Source organism: Anser anser (genome assembly GCF_964211835.1).
Source record: "Anser anser genome assembly, chromosome: 3".
NCBI lineage: Eukaryota > Metazoa > Chordata > Aves > Anseriformes > Anatidae > Anser > Anser anser.
The window spans coordinates 79382077-79401002 of NC_139722.1; the positions used below are offsets into that span (position 1 = coordinate 79382077).

The following is an 18926-nucleotide window of genomic DNA, read 5'->3' on the forward strand; positions in this document are numbered from 1 at the left end:
CCTTTCTGCCAGATTTGAGGGAATGTGTACTCTAGTTTCACAGATAGGTCTTGTCTTCAGTGAATTTAAATAAGGAAGCCAAAGTCTTGTTTACATGTGCAGAAAAATGAAGCCAAGCTAGGAAAGGGCAAGAAGCTGTAGTGCTAGAGGGTACCTTAACATCAAATACCTTAATTCTTGCCATTGAAAAAGGAGTAATTTAAAGTCAGGTTAAGTATATGTACATAGGATGAGTTGTTTGGATTTCAAAGATAGATTAGTGAAACTGGGTGAAGTCACCAGGAACATCTGAAATGAAGAAGAGACAATTTTTGCTACTTGCCAAATATTTCATTTCTAAGTTTGGGAGTTTTATGTTAATTCTCCTGCCTAGTAACGGGGGAAGAAGATGAATGCAAATTAGAATGATGACAGTGCAAATTTAGCATCATCTGGGAGAACTTCTACAGAAGTTATTTGAAAAAAAAAAAAGGCTTTTGATCATCAGTGAAGCTCAGTTACAGGGATATACTGTAGTTGTACAGAGGGAAATATTCTATAGGAGCTTTCTGAAAGAATAATATTCTGACTTTCACTTTCTTTGAAACGTTATGCAAATACTTTTTTCATTTTGTTGTATTCTTTCATGTATTTGACATCACCTATTGTGCCATGATTGTGGCTTCTGCTTAGCTCTCTTTAAAAATGTATTTTTGAAAAAGGGTTTGGAAACTTAGCACTATGGAATTTTATTTGAAGGTTTATTTCTTGAGACTCATCATAGCATAATTGCATTAAGTACAGGATATTGCAGCCTTGTAATTCCTGGAGACTGTTGAAGAGTTTGGTAGCATTTCCTGGCGCTTGGAGTGTGTGCAGCATTCCAGAGACTGGCAGGCTGCCCCCGTAGGCCTTTCTCTCCATCCTTTGAAATGTCGAAACATCCACTTGTCACTGCTGCAGGCAGGATCTTGTGCTAGTTGGACCTGAGTCTGATGTAGTGTGGCAATTCTTGTCACTTCAACAATGCTTTTGATTCTTCTGCTGGTGTAAAATGTCTGTGTTGTGTTGCATGTACATTCATGCTGCTGGACTGTGCTTGGAAAGATGCAAGATAAGGTTTGTGAACTTAACTTTTCATTCCTTTATTAAAAAACAAACAAAACCACTGCAGTTTTCTTCCCTGATTTAGGCTCTTAAACCACTCCAGTCTGCAAATGGGCTGTGCACCTGAACATCCCACAGACTTCAGAGGATGTGAGATTCTTTATGTTTAGATTATTAAATAGGGATTTTTAAGCCTTTATGTCTTCAGGTAGGAGAAAGTTGGCAAGGATAAATTTTTCTTGACGTGGTAATGCACTCATTTGATGAAGTTTCTGGGTGAACATAAATAATGTTCTCCAGAAAGGAGGGGCATTTTCTATTGTGGTAATGCAGTTACAGTAAAGCATCCACATCTCAAGGGAGGGTCTTCAAACACAGTGCTTTGTTAACCTGACCTAGTACTTTGTTAGCCTAAAAGAGGCTTTAAAGTTGTGTTTCCTAACCTTCTTTACTGATCAGCTGGAAAACAGATAATGTGGAGACTAATCTTGTTTTCTTCTGGATGTGCTTTACTGCATCTGCTCGCAACCTAACGTTATGGAGCTGCCGTCAGTCATTGTGCTTGTCGCTAAAGAAACCTACAATTCCTTTATGGCTTTCTAAGGTCTTGATAGTGTTGTTATTGAGTATCTTTGAATAACTAGCTGAATTTGACATGCTTAGGAAACATGCCAGAGGGTAAAACAAACATCGCTCCCATTCTTTTGAATGGCAGCTGAAGTGGCAGTGAAGAGGTCTGTGAAGAATGTGACCCCATCCCTTGGCCTGCCTCCAGCTTCCACTTCACTGTGGAAATGAAAACCTAGGAAAGGAGCTACAAGTTCCTATACTACACCACATCTTCCCCCCCACCCCACCCCCACAAGTGAAGCAAAAATGCTTTGAAAGAGACATATGTGGCTACAGATACCTGTACTGTGCATCTTACAGTACATATCCACAGCCTGATTCGGTTGTTAATGTTGGTGATATCAAAACTTCCACTGGCCTCATTCTGGGGACAGTCAGGTGGTTAATGTTTGGCATATGTCATAGAGACAGAGTTGCATCTCTCTGATTAACTTTTTGTTTCTTTAACAAGAAGTTGTTTCTTGTTGGTTAGATTGCAGAAGAAAGGCACACAGGGTGCGCACAGGTTATATTAAGTTGGGGTTGGGGGAATCTAGTAGGACCTAGGTAACTTTGTAAGCATTGGGCATCCAGATTTGTAATCAGAGCATTGGTTGCATGCTAGGGTGAGAGAGATCCTTGGGGTCTTCTGCTTTTAAAGTCCAGTGTGTAAAATCTTTCTACCACTCTTCCCAGTAACTGCAAAATTTCTTCCAAACTCGTCTTGGTACAGGACCTGAATCCTATGCGCCAGTGTTCCTTTTAAAATCTTTCATTAATAATGGAGACTGAGAGTATACTGAGTTGCAAATGAGCCAGTTTTGGATTGATGCAGTGAGACAAGGTGAGCCTTGGCGTTTTCTTTCCCCTTCTTTTCTGCTATTCTGCAACACAAGCCAGGTTTAGTCTCATGATGAGGGTCATACACCTAGCTATGTTAGTTGGGTTGTTCAGCCTTACGACTGCAGCTCCAGTGTTAAATTGATGTAAAGCTAACTTCTGTATTTGTACATGTTAATTTTGCGTGTTATGACTTACGGTGTTCCAAACCATAAAGTGATAATTTTTGGAGAAGCAGATGAGAGAGAGAATGAATTCTTGTGCAGGAACAGGAACCTGTAAGAAAAGTGCAGCGGATTTTCATTTTTTTAAAAGTATTAGACTGTGATTGTATTTGATTTTGGATTTTTTAACTAGGCAAGCTGCTTCACTCTGCTTCAGACAAGTGGTCCGTAAAATGAGTATATCATCGCTCATCTTACCACAGCATTCTACATTTTAATGAGACTCTGAAGCCCTTTGAACTCCTATTTTGATTGGAGCTTCACAGTTATAAGGTGTTATAACTGAGGTATACCGGGTTTTTAATTTTCATTCTTTTACAGAAACGTTATCTTAATGTAATTTTGTGTTATATTTGCTGTACTATAGAGCCTGTAGGTCAAGCTGCTCTCATTAGAGTGTATGGGCCACAGGAAAATGACAGGAATGTTAGTGTGTCACATCTTGGAAAAAATGAAAGACTTGAACAGTTTTTTTTTTTTTTTAATCATGTAGATTGCAACAAAGTTATTTTCTGTACTAGCAATTATTGGATGGAGTGACCTTTACCAACTTCTGACATTGATGTAGTGGAAGGGACATTTTTCCACTTGACCTTTATTCAATGTGTCGGCTTGTCCTGTAGCACAAAATGAGTTGCAATTGACAGATTTGATGGAACACTAACTTGACAGGAGCTTATTGTTTGGAAGCAGATATGTGTTGAAATGTGAAGCCTCTAGTAAATAACATGAGAAAAGTTATTTTCATGTCCTCTGTCGCTGAAGAATGTCTTGCTTAGAAATGACCACTGCCAGAATTGCAATCTGAACACCGATTAACTGAGAGTCTAGCAACACACACTTCAAAATAGTGGTATTTTACAGTCAAATCTATTGTTTCGACTCTTTCTCCTCTTGTCATTGTTCTGTAACCAGTTAGTGATATTTTTAACCTTGTTTCTTGTCTTAAAATCTCTGTCCATAAAAGTAATGAGACATAAAAGTCAGATGAACAGCTTTCAATATACCATGATATATATATATATTTATATATATATACACCATTTCTCCTGAGAGGACCGTATATGTTGACTAGGTTGGTTATTTATATGTTAAAGAAAAATTTGTCATATAATTCTGGGAAGAGAGAAATACTCTGTGTGGGGAGGAACAGAGAGCTATGAGCATGTGTTAGGGTGAGGGTGGATATTGTGAAGAGAACTGTAAAACGAAGGCCGAGCTGTCCCTGCCCCACTGCTCCAGCTGTGAAGTACGGGGGACAGCTTCTATTCAGACCTGTTGAAATAAAGCTTTTTGAGTTGAAATTTAAAAGCAAAGAACAAAAGCCAGTTGTTTCAGGTGTCTTCATGTAGTTCAGGTACTTGGTTGAAGGTTTGATGTTTCTTGTAAGCAGAAATAATTCCACTTTGCAAAATAGGGAAGGCGAAGTTGTAGTGGAATCCAGGATCTATTTGGGACTTTTCAAGTGATAAATTATCATGACTTTGGAAAACTACTAAGCAGCAGGACTGATAAAAGAGCAGCAAATACCATCTGTCTTATCTACATGTTTTACCACAGTTCTTCCTAAGCTGTCCAGTTGAGGTAAAGTAAAAAGGAGCTGAATGGCTGTGGGAGGGGAAAGCAGATATCTTCTATTGCATTTGCAGGAGGTATTTGCAAAAAAAAATATTTATAGAAGTTGCTGTTTAGACACATCCATTTAATCCTTGCTTGTTATTTTAAAGACAGGGCTCAAACAATATCAATAGCAGAGGATGCTGCTGGACAGAATCAAGGTGGGATGCTGGATGGCAATGTTTATTTTGCTATGGTAGAACAGCCTCTTCTGTATTTGTGGAAAACGGTTGAGGTGTTGTGGATGTACTAGCATAGTGTGAAGTTCGTAACAAAATTCACTATTGTAGAAACGCTATTTAATTGTAGCTCATGTGGAAGGTAAATATTAGTTATTGGGAAGCTGTATGCTAATAAACTTATTTCTTGCAGCGCTTCCATTTGTGGTTAACACATGCTACAGAAAAGAGCAGGCTTTAGTGCGTTTGTTTTCCATGCTTGCAGGAGATGTTTGTGGAGCTTAGCTGCAGGGCTGAAGCAGAACCCACGCCTTCTGTGCTGCAGCTCTAGGGCCTACAGTACTACACTTGAAATATGTCCCGTCTTTTGTATGTGAGTTCATAGGAAAATGGCAAATCCCATGCCCTTTCTGGAGCACATGCTTTTCTGAACCCTTCAGGAGAGGATGGCAATAGGTGGCAGGTGCTCTTGCCCTTACCTCTGCAGGCCAAGCCCCATCAAACTCCGCTCCTCTTTGCCCTTCCCTCCTGGCTCTGGTTCTCACCTGGCTCTCAGGCAAGGCATCCGCCCGACTGGCAACTTGAATTTCCAGCCCCGGGAGGCTCTACTGAGCAGGTGGAGAGGCTGCTGCAGGCGATGAAATGCTGCAGGCTCAGGCTGAAAGAAGGCAGCCAGCCTGTGTTCAGAGTTTTCACATTTAGCCGTGCTAAGCAGGGAGAGCACTGAGACTGCCCTGGCATTGCTCTTCTCTGCTGGGGCAGGACATGCGAGGGCTTTTCTGTGGAGCAGAGCCCTCTGCAGCAGGAGGATGGAGGGAGCTGAGCTTCCTCGCAGCTGCTGTGCTTGAGCGGAATCCGCTGCTGCCACATGAGCTCGGCGCAGCCGGGCCTCGGGTCCTGCTTTGGGGTCTTGCTTTTGGGGTCTGTGGGACGTCCTCTTGTTCTTAACCCTGCTGCTGAATGGGGACCTAAGAGCAGGTAAAGGTCTGTGGGGCACTCGAACAGCCTTGTGGTCATCTCTCTCCACACTGATCCGCTCTGAGATCCTGGTGTGCAGCCCTGCAGGTGCTTTGTGCGTGGGGAGGGTAACTCCTGCCAGAAACACCTCCACAAGTTCTGCGCTGGGACTGGGATGGGAGGGACAGCTGCAGAGCCAGGATGAAAAGGTCATAAATGTGAAAAATGTGTAAAAGGGAGGAAGATGGGGGCAAGGGGACAATGGTTTTTGTTGTTTTTAAAAAAAAGGACTCCAGACTCCCTTCTTTTCAAATAGGAGAGACTGTGCTTTACCTACTTGTGAAATTACAAGATGAAGAGGTAAGACAGTCCTTTACAGGGAAGAGAGTCCTGTAAAAGAACAAGAAAGGCACTAAGTTTTACAAAAAGGTCAAGTTATGAAAGGGATAATACAGGGTTTCTTGTGCAAGAAGCACTTAATATTGTGTAATTATAGTAATCCTTTTATCTGAAGATCTCACACAGGTGTTAATTAAGCCTAATGATGCCCCCATGGAGCAATTGTTACAGTCTACATTTTTACAGAGAGAGGACCTAGAAACTGAAAGAAATGGGGTTGCTTGAGATTGTGTAGCAGCACTGGGGAATTGGTGCTCATTAGAGAATACAGCACGACCTCAAGTTGCCTAACAGCCATGGGCAGAACCCTTCCCATGAAACTGTGGTGTATATCCCTACTGGTTTTTCTTCTTCTTCTTCTTTTCCCCCTGAAAATGCAGATACGTGTAGATGCATAAAAGGAAACTCTGGGCAAAGAGTTTCTAGATGGTGTTTCTTGATTATGCATATAAGCCTGTAACTGTTTTTTAATTTTGTTTAAAGGTATGCTGGAGATTTTCAGGATCCTGTAATATTTTGGTTAGTATTCAGTGTTTTTGAGAGCCTTATGGGAAGCAGCAAAAAGGAAAACACACCCATGTGGGAGAGGTTTTGTATGGTAATGCTTTCCTTTGTTCACTTCAGCCTTTCCAGTGCAAAGCAGGCTGATAGATTGCTTTGTGAGGTTCCTATGGGGAAATCAAACAACTCGTTAACTTTTTTCTTTCTATCATACTCTTCAAGCTGCTGATAACTTCACAAGAAATACTACAAAAATATGATGGATGGGTGAGGATAGGAAAACAGAGAATTGCCAGCTCTGCTTTGCACCCTGTTGCCCCTAGCGTACAGACTGGATCATTTTTAAATGACTGTGTTGTGGTGGAAATCTCAGTTTTTCAAAGCTTTGTTCCCGACATGAAGAACACACAGCTACCATTGAAGGAAGTGTGTTACATCTGCTTGTCTTCCATAAGATGTTGCAGTGAGATGTGCCTGTGTTACAGCTCAGTTTGAGAACGTGTTTTAGTAGAGATGTTTACTTTTCACACTGCTTTGAAACCCCCAAAATTACTACATTTTTACAGAATTTAGTGCCTGTATGGGAATGTCAGATAATATTTAATGTCTTAAAATTTGGACAACTTTAATGACTTGGACAAAGTGTGGTTGAGATATAGCCTTCAGGAAAAAGAGGGATTACAGCATTTACATTTAACATTCTATTATTTTTCCCCTTTTACAGTTGTGTGATCAAACTACAGTTGCGTTTCACTGCCCAAAATGACTTCAGTTATTTTGTGTTCACCCCATGCATGCATTAGTACCAAAAACAATCTTGAGAAAGTGGTGTTGAAGATGGTATTTAGGAAAGAGTCAAGAGCTCAGTATATGCAAGCCAATAAACTGCATGTGAAGATCAGATAGCTAAAAAGCCTTTTTTTCCTCTGTTTTCCTATCCCTGTGTCCTACTAAAATGTAACTTTATTCCAACCTTTGATAAAGTTAAGAATGTGGTTGGGGAAAGGAGGAGGTTTAATGGAGGCCTCTTTGTAAATCAGGCAGTGGATTTCTATGTCAGGCAGAAGTTCAGGAGGAACCAAATCACTGTTGGGAAAGAAAGGAGACTGAAGAAATGGATGTTAGCTGAGATGGAGGGTGTGGGAAGAGAAGAGGGTGAAGGGGCAGAGAAATAGAGGAGGCAGAAACTAGGATAGGGGTGTCCCAGAGAAGAGGGAATTGGGTTGCGAAACAAAGTTCGAAAGGACAGGCAAGGAAGTAAGTCACCAGTTGTTGTCAGCAACTATTCTGTGTTTAAATGATATCCTTTGTCACTAAATTCAGGTTCCTTCAGCTGGTGGAAATCAGTTGAATCTGAAAACATTTAAAAATATGCGAATCGATTCTGATTTATGGCAGACAAAATAGTCTGAGAACAAATGTCAAATGTTGTAAAATCTTTTCTTTTACTGTTTTCTTTTTTTGGATATGACCTTTTCTGGATGGTGTAAAACAGTGCAATTCCTGGGTTCTGGGTGCTAGAATGCTGATGGATGTTGGAAATTGGAAATGTAGCTAGACTGAATTACTCTAGCGTCTTTAATAGTTTGTAAACAGTTTTTGGTTTTGCATCTCCTGATGCAGAGTGTATCAGAAAGTGTATCAGTTTAATTCTAGGTGAAGTTTTAATCCTTGAAGGGCATCAGGGATAAAGAAGGAACATTGAAACAGGAAATTAGATGCACATATTTGAGATTGTATAGACTTTTAAAACTGAGACCTGGAATATGATAAAGCATTGACCATTATTGTGGAGAACTCATGAAGGGGAATGCATGGAGTGAGGGAGGAAAAAGAAAGATTTTGTTTAACTAAAAGCAAAATTCTGTCATCCAAGTACTCATCTATAATGAATGCACTTTTTTTCAGCTCAGTTACCACAAAGACTTCCTTTATCTACTCTCTCTTTTTGTTTCTAGAGCAAAGCTTCAAGTTTCCTTGCAGAGTTTCCCTCTGCAGTTTTCAGAGCAATCAGTTTGAGGTTGTGTGCACACATTTATATTCTCATTATAGTTAACTGTATGTAATATCCATTCTATAAGATGGAATATTTGATACCTTTTCATCAGCGTGCCTCACCATAGAAAGAGGATAATGTCTAGTTTTGTTTTGGTGATGCTGACCTGTAGCTGATAACTTCAGCAAAACTGCAAACCATTTTTTTAGATGTTACAATTGCACAATTTAATATCCACCACATCTTAAAATCTGTGCTATTTTCTTTCAAACTTCAATGTAAAGCAACTCAGTGCCTACTCACTGGTGTTCTTAGCCTAGCACTTGTGTTGCTTTGGTGTGCATTTTTACAGCACAGGTAAAACAGGTTTTTAAGAATATGAAAATAAACCTTGCGGAAAACTCCTTTTATTATCTACACTAGTTTTGTACTTCTGTCACAAAACCAAACCAACCAAACAACAACAAAAAAACCACAAACCTTTCAAACATTCAGACTGTATTTCAGGATGGTGTTCTCAGTATGTTCAGGTGAGACAATAATGAAGGATCCTTTTCTTTGTCTGACAGCTGGAACAAAGAACTTTAGATCCACAATGTGTGCCTAAATAGAGCTTGGTACAAAAAATCTCAATGTAATCTGTCTGTCTCTAGTCAAAATCCTTGTTATAAAAGCCAAGGTGTAGTCCATCAGACTTTCTTTATTTTTTGTAGAGTATTTAGAACTCACTTTGTTGAAATGACAAGTGTCACATAATATAATGCAATTCTTTGTAAAGTATTGCATTGCTTCTTTGTTAATTGGCTGGCCTATCTTCTAATTGATCAGTTGTATTTATTCAGAGGCAGTTAAGAAAGACAGGTATTGGCTTGGACATTCCTGGAGTGAGGAAAGGGATATAGTGGAACAAGATTGAATCCTCTGTTCGGATTAAAATATAGCTGACAGTCATTCATGTATGCGAACAGTGCTGCTGGGAAACCGTTACCGAAGTTCCTCCTCTACCAACTCTAATAAAAGAAGGAGTATTCTTATGGCTGTATTGCAAGCCAAGGAGTCTTGTATTCATTTCTGCTAGCATCCTGGTTTTGAGGGCTCTTTTTCAGAGCAAAATTTAATTCAGAATAGGGATCTATGCCATTGTGCTGTATAGCCTTACCTCCTTACATTTTTTTTCCATTTTTTTTTAATGCAGATTCAGCCTGGAATCAGACATACGTGTTATTCTTTATTTCTGTACAATTTCATATGTAGTGACAGTACTGTCAGCACTGCTTACAAAATAATGTTGATACCAAATAAAGTGCACCAGCAATCAGCTTGTTTTTCCCTTTAATGTATCTTTCAATGTTATCGTATATTATTTTTACTGTAAAGTCATATTGGAAATGCAGACATCTCAGTGGTTCCACTAGAAATTGATGCTTATAAAAGAATATCAAAAGCAAGCAGTCAACAGGGCATTGTTTATTTTGTACGGTGAATTGATTAAAACAGAAATGATGTCTCCAAAAAATGCCGATGCATTGAAACCCTTGTTGTGTTTGAAGGAATTTACAAATGCAGCAAATCCAAAGATAATGACTATCTGGGATAGACACTGCGTGGAATTGTACCATTATTTTAGTGCAATTACAAAGATGAGTAAGGGCTTGTCATATGCAGAAAATTGTCCATTATTTCAGTAACTGTTAGGCATGTCAGGCACTTTTAAAAATGTAATTACTCCAGCATTTAGCAAATTATGGAAGTGGCTAGTTTATGCTGCAATGCAAAATACTTATTAAATTCTCACTATTAAAATAGTTGCTGTTAAAAACAACTATCAAAATATAATGTTTTCCAGAAGTTTCCTATAACGGGCAGTGGAGATTTAGCTACTGGTATGATGAAAATATTGTGCACTGTTTTCATCCATACTGGCTGTCTTCTGCTTTGTCTTCTCCATTTGTCTTTTGACTATTGTTTGTTTTGTTGATTGTAGGTTTACTGGAGTAGGATTTTTTTTTTCCTGCTGTTGTCTGAGCCTTGTATGATTGGGTTTTGGCCTACATTGGAGGCTTTTTTGTGAGATGATAGTGGCAAATAATAACTACTTTGCTTGCAGAATAGTCATGTTAGAAGATATGTGAGTTTATCCAGATCGTCATGATGTGCCTTAAACTCAGCCTAGAAATAACAGCTGTAAGGACAGGTCAGCCTACATCGCTGTCAGGTGATAACAAGTGAGAAAACGTCAGAATACTGATTTGGGTGGTTAACCTTTTAAGTTACTTGGCCAGCATTAGAAAAATGTTGCTTTTCCTATGTTTCTATGGGATGCTCACCCCCTTCCTTTCCCAGAGGCAGCTGGAGGAACCTTTCTGGTTTTGGGGCTTTTTGCTGACCTTCCAGCTGACGTTGATAGTAACTTTACCCACGCCCTCACAAAGCCCACAAAGTCCTATGGACTGTGCCCATAAATCACCTCTCTGTTTAACTCGTATTGCTAGGATATGGAGAACATGTTACAGATTTGAAAGGGAATTTGTCGCCGATGCTTCTGCTGGGGATATTATACGAAATAGGGGCACTGGACAAAACTTAGGCTGAGTCTACACTATGCTTTCACTGGTGCCCTTCTGGAAAGAATTTTCACACACAGCATAGACTTTTCAATGTTCAAGTGTAGACTGGAGGTGGAAAACCCAGTGGAAAGGAAATTTGATGGTATGTTTTGAGGAAGCATTGGTGAAATTTTTAAGAATTGCACTTTTTGTTCAAAGCCTAAACGAACATTCTCAAATCCAGTATGAATTAGAGAGGGAAAATCAATTTCTGCCAATGTGTCAAGCTTCTTTTCATAAGAAGTATAACAGCTGTAATGTGTCTGTTCTTGTATTTTTAAAGCTTTCAGACTCCCAACTCTGCTGCAGCACTGACATTCGCTATATTAAATTCTGAAATGTTCTGTATCTTTTAAGGACACAGCAATTTCCTTGGGTTGTAACTAGTGTGGACCGAGGGGGGAAAAACACTGGGAGACAGTCTGCTTGAGAAGCACTTGTAAGAAGTCCTTCAGACACTGTTCTCCATTGCTTTTATTCTAGGGACTACTTAGAATACCAGGTTTCCTTCCCTTTCCCCTCTCCTGCGTTATGCATGCCAGTCTCCTCTTGCTAGGAAAGGTGAGAGTGGAGAAATTGTGGGCAGGTAATGTAGCATGAAGCAGGGGAAGCTAGGAGCACCGAGTGTGACTTCAGGTCCTTGCTGTGTGTTTTGGCCACTCTGGTGCCTCGAGTCTGGCTGGGAGTTGAGGAGGGTGACTCTCTTACGGTCTTCAGGTTAATGGGCTTTTAACTTTAAATAGCACCAGAGTCAATGGCAAACATCCATCTAGCGTATCAGTAGGGTGAAGTGGGAATTAGAAGGGTTTGTCACACATAGTATGAGTACCAAATAACTGAGAAATACACACAGAATAAAGAATAGTGGAATGTAGCACTTTGAACAGATTTTGACCCTCCTGCTTTGGGGTGAACTTTGTCACGGCTGCTTAAGACTCCAAAGGCTGTTCAGCAGCCAGGAGTTTGGTTTGCTCATCTGCCCCTCAAGGCCGTGCTGATACTTCGGGAGCATGCCCGGTGTGCTGAATTTCACAAAGCTGCCTTTTTGGTTGAAATGGAAAAATTAAGTGATGGGTAATCAGGATATTTTCACCTGCATTATGCTCTGTCCTTTTATGAACAGAACATGGAACAGGAACATTTGGCTGTGGTACCCAGGGCTTATGGCCTCGTCTGGAGAGCTTAGCATCTGCTCACTGTCCTTTCCAGGAGATACTTTTTCCACTGACTACTAGAAGTATTCCAAAGATCCTGGCCCAAAGAGTGTTTTAGTTAAGATTTGGTGTGTGAGCCTCTGAAGGAAATCTCCCAGTTGTCCCATAGATCCTGTGCTTTGCTTTGCATTGTAGAGCAGTCGCAGAACGCATCAATGCTTTTCTTTCAGGCGAAATAAAGATGTGTGCTCCAGGGAGTCCAGCTACTGACTGGCCTTCAGTCCATGGGACTACAATGAGCCCAGCCTGAATTAAGGCCCCCAAACTGAGGGTGTTGAGTCCTCAGTGCCAAACTGTTTTGCTTGGCCCCTGTTAGTGGCGTAGGCAGAGCTCTGGGGTGCAGCCGCTGCTCCTGTCATCCCAGCAGGCTCTTCCAGTGGCTGTCCCCAGCCCCGGGCCTGTTTGGAGCCTGCCTGGCTTGGGTGTGGGGTTTGCCTCTGCACTAGGGCTGTCTTGCTGGTTTCCTTATGTAGGGGTGAATGAAAGGTAGAAAGGGTCGTGCTCTCCACCAGTGACCAGACAGCACACGGTGAGGGGCAGCAGTTCAACAACTCTCTCCATGTAGTCTAAAGCTCCCTTTTACACATATCAAGTGAGCTAGGACTTGGAAGGAATCTAGTATTTTCTACCATGCATCTGCTTAACACTTTTAAATGGTTAATTTATCCTGAAAGGAAGAGCATATGCAGACTCCAGTTGCTTGTAATGCCTTCATTTCTGATCACAGGATATGTCTTTGCACATTATATCTGGACATTAATTGGTCTGCATGTTCTCCTGCAAGTAATTTTGCAGGGGACCAATACTTGTAATTGGGCTACAGACACCTTGCTTAATAGTCTGTTTATCTAGCTGCATTTTAGTCACATTCAAGATCCCAATTAGACTCCTCACTTCCTAGCCTTTGTAGGATTGCTTTAGCTAATGTGTCTGTCCAGAAAAATGAATGGTGCAATCTGAAAATAAAAATGCCTCAATTATTGATGTATGAGGAAAGCAGAGATGGAACGTTATCTTACATTCACAGTAAAGGGAAAAAAAAAACACCTAATAAGATCATCAGACTTTTTAAAATTATCAGCTGGGGTGTGTGTTTATAGAATTCATAACTACATTTTGAAATTGTCTGTCATAGGGTATTTTGGAGACCCAAAGCATACATGACCACAGAAAGGAGAAGTTTCTAGTGGATAAATGTTGATCCACTCATGAGTTTCCCCTCCCTCAAAGCGGTGGTCGAGGAGTAGTGTCTTGCTCAGGAAGGCTTTCATGTGACGAGCACTGTGGGCTGAGGAAGCAGTACCGAGGTAAGGGGACGCTTTGTGCCTTGCTTCTTAGTCTGCTCCTGTCTGCAGCTGGGCACAGGATGCTGGGCGCATCTTGGGAGTTCTTCTGCTTGTACAAAATAGGTTATAAAATATTTCTGATGCTGAGTAAACAAAAATTCTTAAGTCATCTAGGAAGCTTTCAAATTTTTAAGAAAGTGAATGCTGGGAAGGCTGCCTGCCTCTGGAAGTATATCTAGCAGCTATGAAAAAGACTTCAGGACTGTACTGTGTTTTTCACATGTAAACTCTGCACAAATCCTGTTTTAAGTCCCTCAGATTTTTGAGGGAAGTGAGGGAAAGAAGGTGGTTGTTTGCATAACTGTGGGGCAGGATCAAATGGTCTTCTCTAGTTGAACTAGCTGAAGAGATGCTTTCTTAATGTCCTCCAGCAGCTCGTAGAATAACACGATTGATCATCTTACCACCTATCAGCAAAGAGCAGACATAAATAACTGTAAATATATGCATAAGTAGTAAATGAAGTTCTACCCTTACTGTGATGATCTTCTTAAATGTTTTTTAAATGATGATAAATAGTTCTGATAAAGTGAAACTGCGCTTCATGGGAATAATAATAATACAAAACCACATTAGAATATGTAAAAAGTAGGTAGGTAGCCAGATGTTCTCATATGGTCAATTAAAAATTATGGAAATCGCTTCCTTTGCTCAAAGCTATTGCAAAGCATGATCCTTGGAGACCGTGCATTTCTCGGGCTGCTGTCTGTTCGGTTGAGCACAGCAGTTAGTCAGCCTCTTCCAGGCCTGCACCCTGGGCTGGCTTCAAGTAGAGTGGGATGTTTGGAGAGCACCAGGCAGTAACAGTGGGGATGGAGGCAATTTAAAGGTTGACTTTTACACAGAAGTAGGGACTTTGTCTAACGTATCCATAGGACTGCTCCAAGTCAGCAAGCTAGTAACAGAATACAGTGAAATAGAAGGCTGGTAAAGGGAATTATGCTTTATTCCATTTGCTTGCCTGTAAAGCAGTCTGTATTGAATACCTTAAAGTTCCTTCATTTTAGAACAAATGTCTATCATGCTACTTCCTCAAATGAGGGAATTGCTTTTTACACGTAAACTGTGTTAGATGACTTAGTGTCAAGTATGGGAATAGAGGAACAAAGTATTAAGTTTGTGATATGTATGTTTGAGTTCATGTGGTTTCTTTAAATGTCTCAGTTCATCAGTGAGCTCTGGAGTTCTGTGAAGGTCTTTTCTGCGTTTAAATAACATGCTTAAAAATCTAAAATGAGGGTAAAAGAAGGTGGTGTTCTTGAGCCTAATGGTTTATGAATAGCAATGGTTTTCTGTGTCTGCTTCCTGGCTAGAAAATCCTAGAGAGTATGGTGGAAAGGGGTCTCAGGAGCATGCATTTGATTTTGCTGGCCTCAGCTTTAAAAACTATGCCAGAGCTACTCCTGAGAGATGTTTGACCTGAAAACTAACACTGATAGAGATTTCCTGGCTCTCCCAAGCAGCTAGTTTTAGTGCTTTACTGTCTCTGTTTTTCCTGTTCTCCTTTGTTGCAACTCAGGTTTGTTACTGAGGACTCAAGTTCTGAGTAGGGGTGAAAAGCATTTTATTAACTCTTTCTTTGCAGCTTCCTGGCATAGTGAAAGTTGCTCCCCTCAGTCTTTATCTTTGCTAGACTATAAAATCCATCTCTTTGAACTCTTTCATGTGTCATCTTTGCTAGAATTCTGATCATTTCCATTACTTCTGCTTCATCTAGTTCTATTCTGAGTTACAGCACGGAAAGCTGGACTGAGATAAACCTTATTTGCATGGCTCCCTGCTCAGCAGCTGGCAATGAGGTGCCTTGGTTTCTCCATGCACTGAAGACATCAGCCAGGTCAAACCAAGGGGGCTCCTTTCTAGGAGAGGAGACCAGAAGCTGAGTGCTGCAGTATTCAGCTCAGTGGTGGTGGAGTTTCTTGGGACGTAATCCCTAATGATGATAGGATAACCAATCTTTTAGTCTGAAAGGTGACAAGCAGATATGTCCAGCAACAATACTTATAAAATACCAGTGGAACAAATGATTTAGAAATGTCTCGTAGTAGAAGCTAATTGAATTCTGTGTAGACTGGAATATATAAAGCAGGATGCAGCCAAGAATTAATGAGAGAATGAAGTGTCATGTGGGGTCCCTCATCTGTTTTCCTTCCAAAAATAGCCAGTTTCTAGGGCTGGGAAGGATGAAACGAATGGACACAAAAACATTGTGTTAGCATAATCATGTCAAAGAACAAATTGAAGTATCATAGGATGAGTTTTATCCATTTGCTTCCTTTTCAGTGCAGATTTTCCAGCTGCTTGCCCTGGATACAGAGGAGAACACCAATCTGCCTCCTCCTTCAGCAGCTGGGTTTTGGAGAGCACAGTGCGAATATAAACCTGTGTTGTTAATTCCCCATCTTTCAGTCACAGTAGTAGTACCTCTGAGTCCTGTCACATGCATCTCTCAGAATGATCCTGTCTTTTCCTGCCCTGCCATCCCAAATGCAAGTTAGTTGTTTCTTCTCCCCAGGCCATTTTTTTGTAGTTTATTTCTGCACTTGAGTCTTTATGTCTTCCTTGAAGCCTGCCATTTGGCAATGCCCTGTTATGGATGAATGCCTGGGAAGCTTTACAACAGTAAATGCTGCTGCCATACCTGCTGGGAAGGGAAAGTGTGTTCTGCCATGTGCCCAGACTCTTTGAATAGCTGTAGAGGGTTGCCATAAACCCTGTTCAGGGAACGAAGGAAGCCTAACAGTGAATGATTTGAGTAAAAGTAGGTGTTTCTGCTTGTTTTGATGGTCAGTGACCACTGACCAAATTCAGTTCTTACTTTTTCTGGTTGTAACAGTGATTTTTGATGTTAGTGTTTGAAATTCCACATGAGATGCAAATGCTGATGCATTTTTCTGGTCAAAACGTGGGCTTGGGATTCTCATCTGTGTCCTCATCCTGTCGAGTTGCTGATGAATGGGAGTTTCAGAGGTGTCCCAAGAAGGAATGGTCCTGCCTGCTCCTTATCATCCAAGATCACCTGGCCTTTATTTCAATATTACACACACCGAACAGCTCCAGATATATATTGCTTCTGACCTGAAACCAATAAATCTGTATAATGCTGCTCTGTGAGAGAGATCCTGCTTTGATTTGTCAATAACTTGGGTGTTTCCTTACTGCTCTTTTTTTAAAACAAAATAAAACAAAAAAACCTGTAAGAGGCTGCTAATACATGCTTGTCCAAAACTTTTCTCTCCTGCTAATAATAACCATTGCCTACTGTTGTCTGCTGTCAGTTGCTTGGCTGCCTCATCTGCTGTGATGGTGTGCCCTAGGGAAAGAAAGCTAACTCAAGGCATTTCCACAAGGCTCAGGACTATTTCCAGTTAGCTGTTCTAATTTCTGGTTTGCATAATATGGTTGGGGTAGTGCCTAACGAGCTATCTAAACCAGCATTGCTATGTCAGAACACGTGTACGCCTCCTTGCCACCCTTTAGGCCTTGTTTAGATCTTTTTCTATAACTATAGCTTTCTATAGAGAACACGTTTTATGTTCACTTTTCTCCTCCCATAAATCCTATTTGAAAAAGCAAACAGCAAGGGTGGGTGAGCAGAAAGGGAGAAAGCTGATGTACTCCATGCTGTAGTGATGGGGCTTGGAACGCTTTGCCAAAGTGCCAAACTTCGATCCCATCAAGCATGGGTACCGCTGATGCCTTTCTGACTTGGAGAGATTCTTTTGGGTAATCTATGTATAGTCTTCATCAGGGTTTGTAGGCCTGTTATGCTTTTAGTTCAAGCTACAGCTGGCTGAGTGTTTGGATTGGGCTTCTTTAATCCTGAACTGACCAGAGCAAACCTGAAAGAGACACATTTAGCAGTGTCCTGCCTGGCTGTCCCTTCTTCTCAGTTCGGGGTACAGTGAAGGAAAACAGATGAGGACCTTGGTAGAACTGCTGTTTCTGTCCACTGCAGTATTAATAGGATCCTGAGCACGTGAGATGGCTCTGCTGATAGCCCCAGCGGTGTTTGTGTTTTACAGTCTGCGTGCGAGTTACTGCAGCACTGCGGTTCTGCTGGCAGCTCTGGTCTGTCCTCACTGAAACTTCAGCTAGCCCTCGAGTTGCTGCCCTGAGCTTTGTTGCTGTTCAGCATCAGAATTAACTGTCAGAGGAAATGGCAGACAGAGGAAAGGAGGACTGCTGTGTGTCTGCCCTTAGTGGGCCCTGAGCCCATGTTTGGACTGGCTGTGCCTGCCCACCGCTGCGGTGAGGTGCTCACAGGAGAGCTCCAGTCTCAAGGGAGCAATAGGTGCAGTAGGAACCACGGTGGTTCATCATCATTTTTGAGTGTGCTCATCTACCATACATTTAAAAACTGCAAGAGATTTAATGATTGATTGTGGCCTTTGCTGCCCTTTGCACCTATGGCTGAGAGTACTGGGAGGGGTTTGCACAGTCTAACACACTGCTGTTAAACGGGGGAAAAAATTAACAACTTGGAGCATGTCAGATCTATGGCTATATCGATATCCATACTGATATGAAATGTCTTGAAGTATCGTTATTGCCAGATACGTAACTGTTTTCTTAGAGCGGTTGTGGATGACCGTAGCTGGTCTCAGATTTTCCCAGTGAGTCTGGCCTTAGCCGAGTTGTTCCATCCCAGGCTGCCATCTCTACCCTGTAAAGTCCCGGGAATGGCCCCGTGTTGCCAAAGACTTGACCGACTTTTTCTGAGGACGAAGACTTAACTCATTGTCTATCTTCCTTTGGTGGCTTTTTCCCTTTACAAACTTGTGCACGGTAGGGGAGTGTGCTTGGGTAGGACTTCTTGCAAAGTTTCTGTGTGGGTGAACTTCATTTTTGATGCACATGGTTTTGATCCTTGGAAAGAGTCAAGCTTCAAATTCTAGTTCCTGATCAACTTTATATGAAATATTGCAAGGAAGATGGACAATACAGCTATTTTATTTGCTCTCTAAAGTACTTTAAAAAAAGATTAAAAAATCTCATTCATCTTTTCACAGTCCTTAAGCCTGCTATATTTTGGTGGTTTATGTTGTGTGGTTTCCCTGTGGAGATAGGGATGGGAGGAATCTGTTCAGTTGTGGCCCCTGAGAAGTACATTGCAGACCTGGTTTACCTCCAGTGCTGAAGAGGGTTTTCTCCTCTGCAGGACAAGTATACACACATGTACAGAAAGGTTGTGGGGGCAAGGCCTGGACCCTGCAGTAACTTTTGTGCTTGCAATTTCATCTAGAGCCTTCTGGCAGCATTTTTACCCTAATAATAATAATAGCATGAGTTTAACTACTTGGAACAGTCTGCAGGCCTAGGGAGATCTAGCCTCATTAGCACAGTCTGTGT

The 18926-nt window shown here is 41.2% G+C and overlaps 1 protein-coding gene across 1 annotated transcript in view; it reads left to right on the forward strand.

Moving 5' to 3' along the window:
* The window catches only part of LOC310897445 (disrupted in schizophrenia 1 protein-like), a 228033-nt gene that overhangs the window by 40626 nt on the left and 168481 nt on the right, over window positions 1–18926 (forward strand).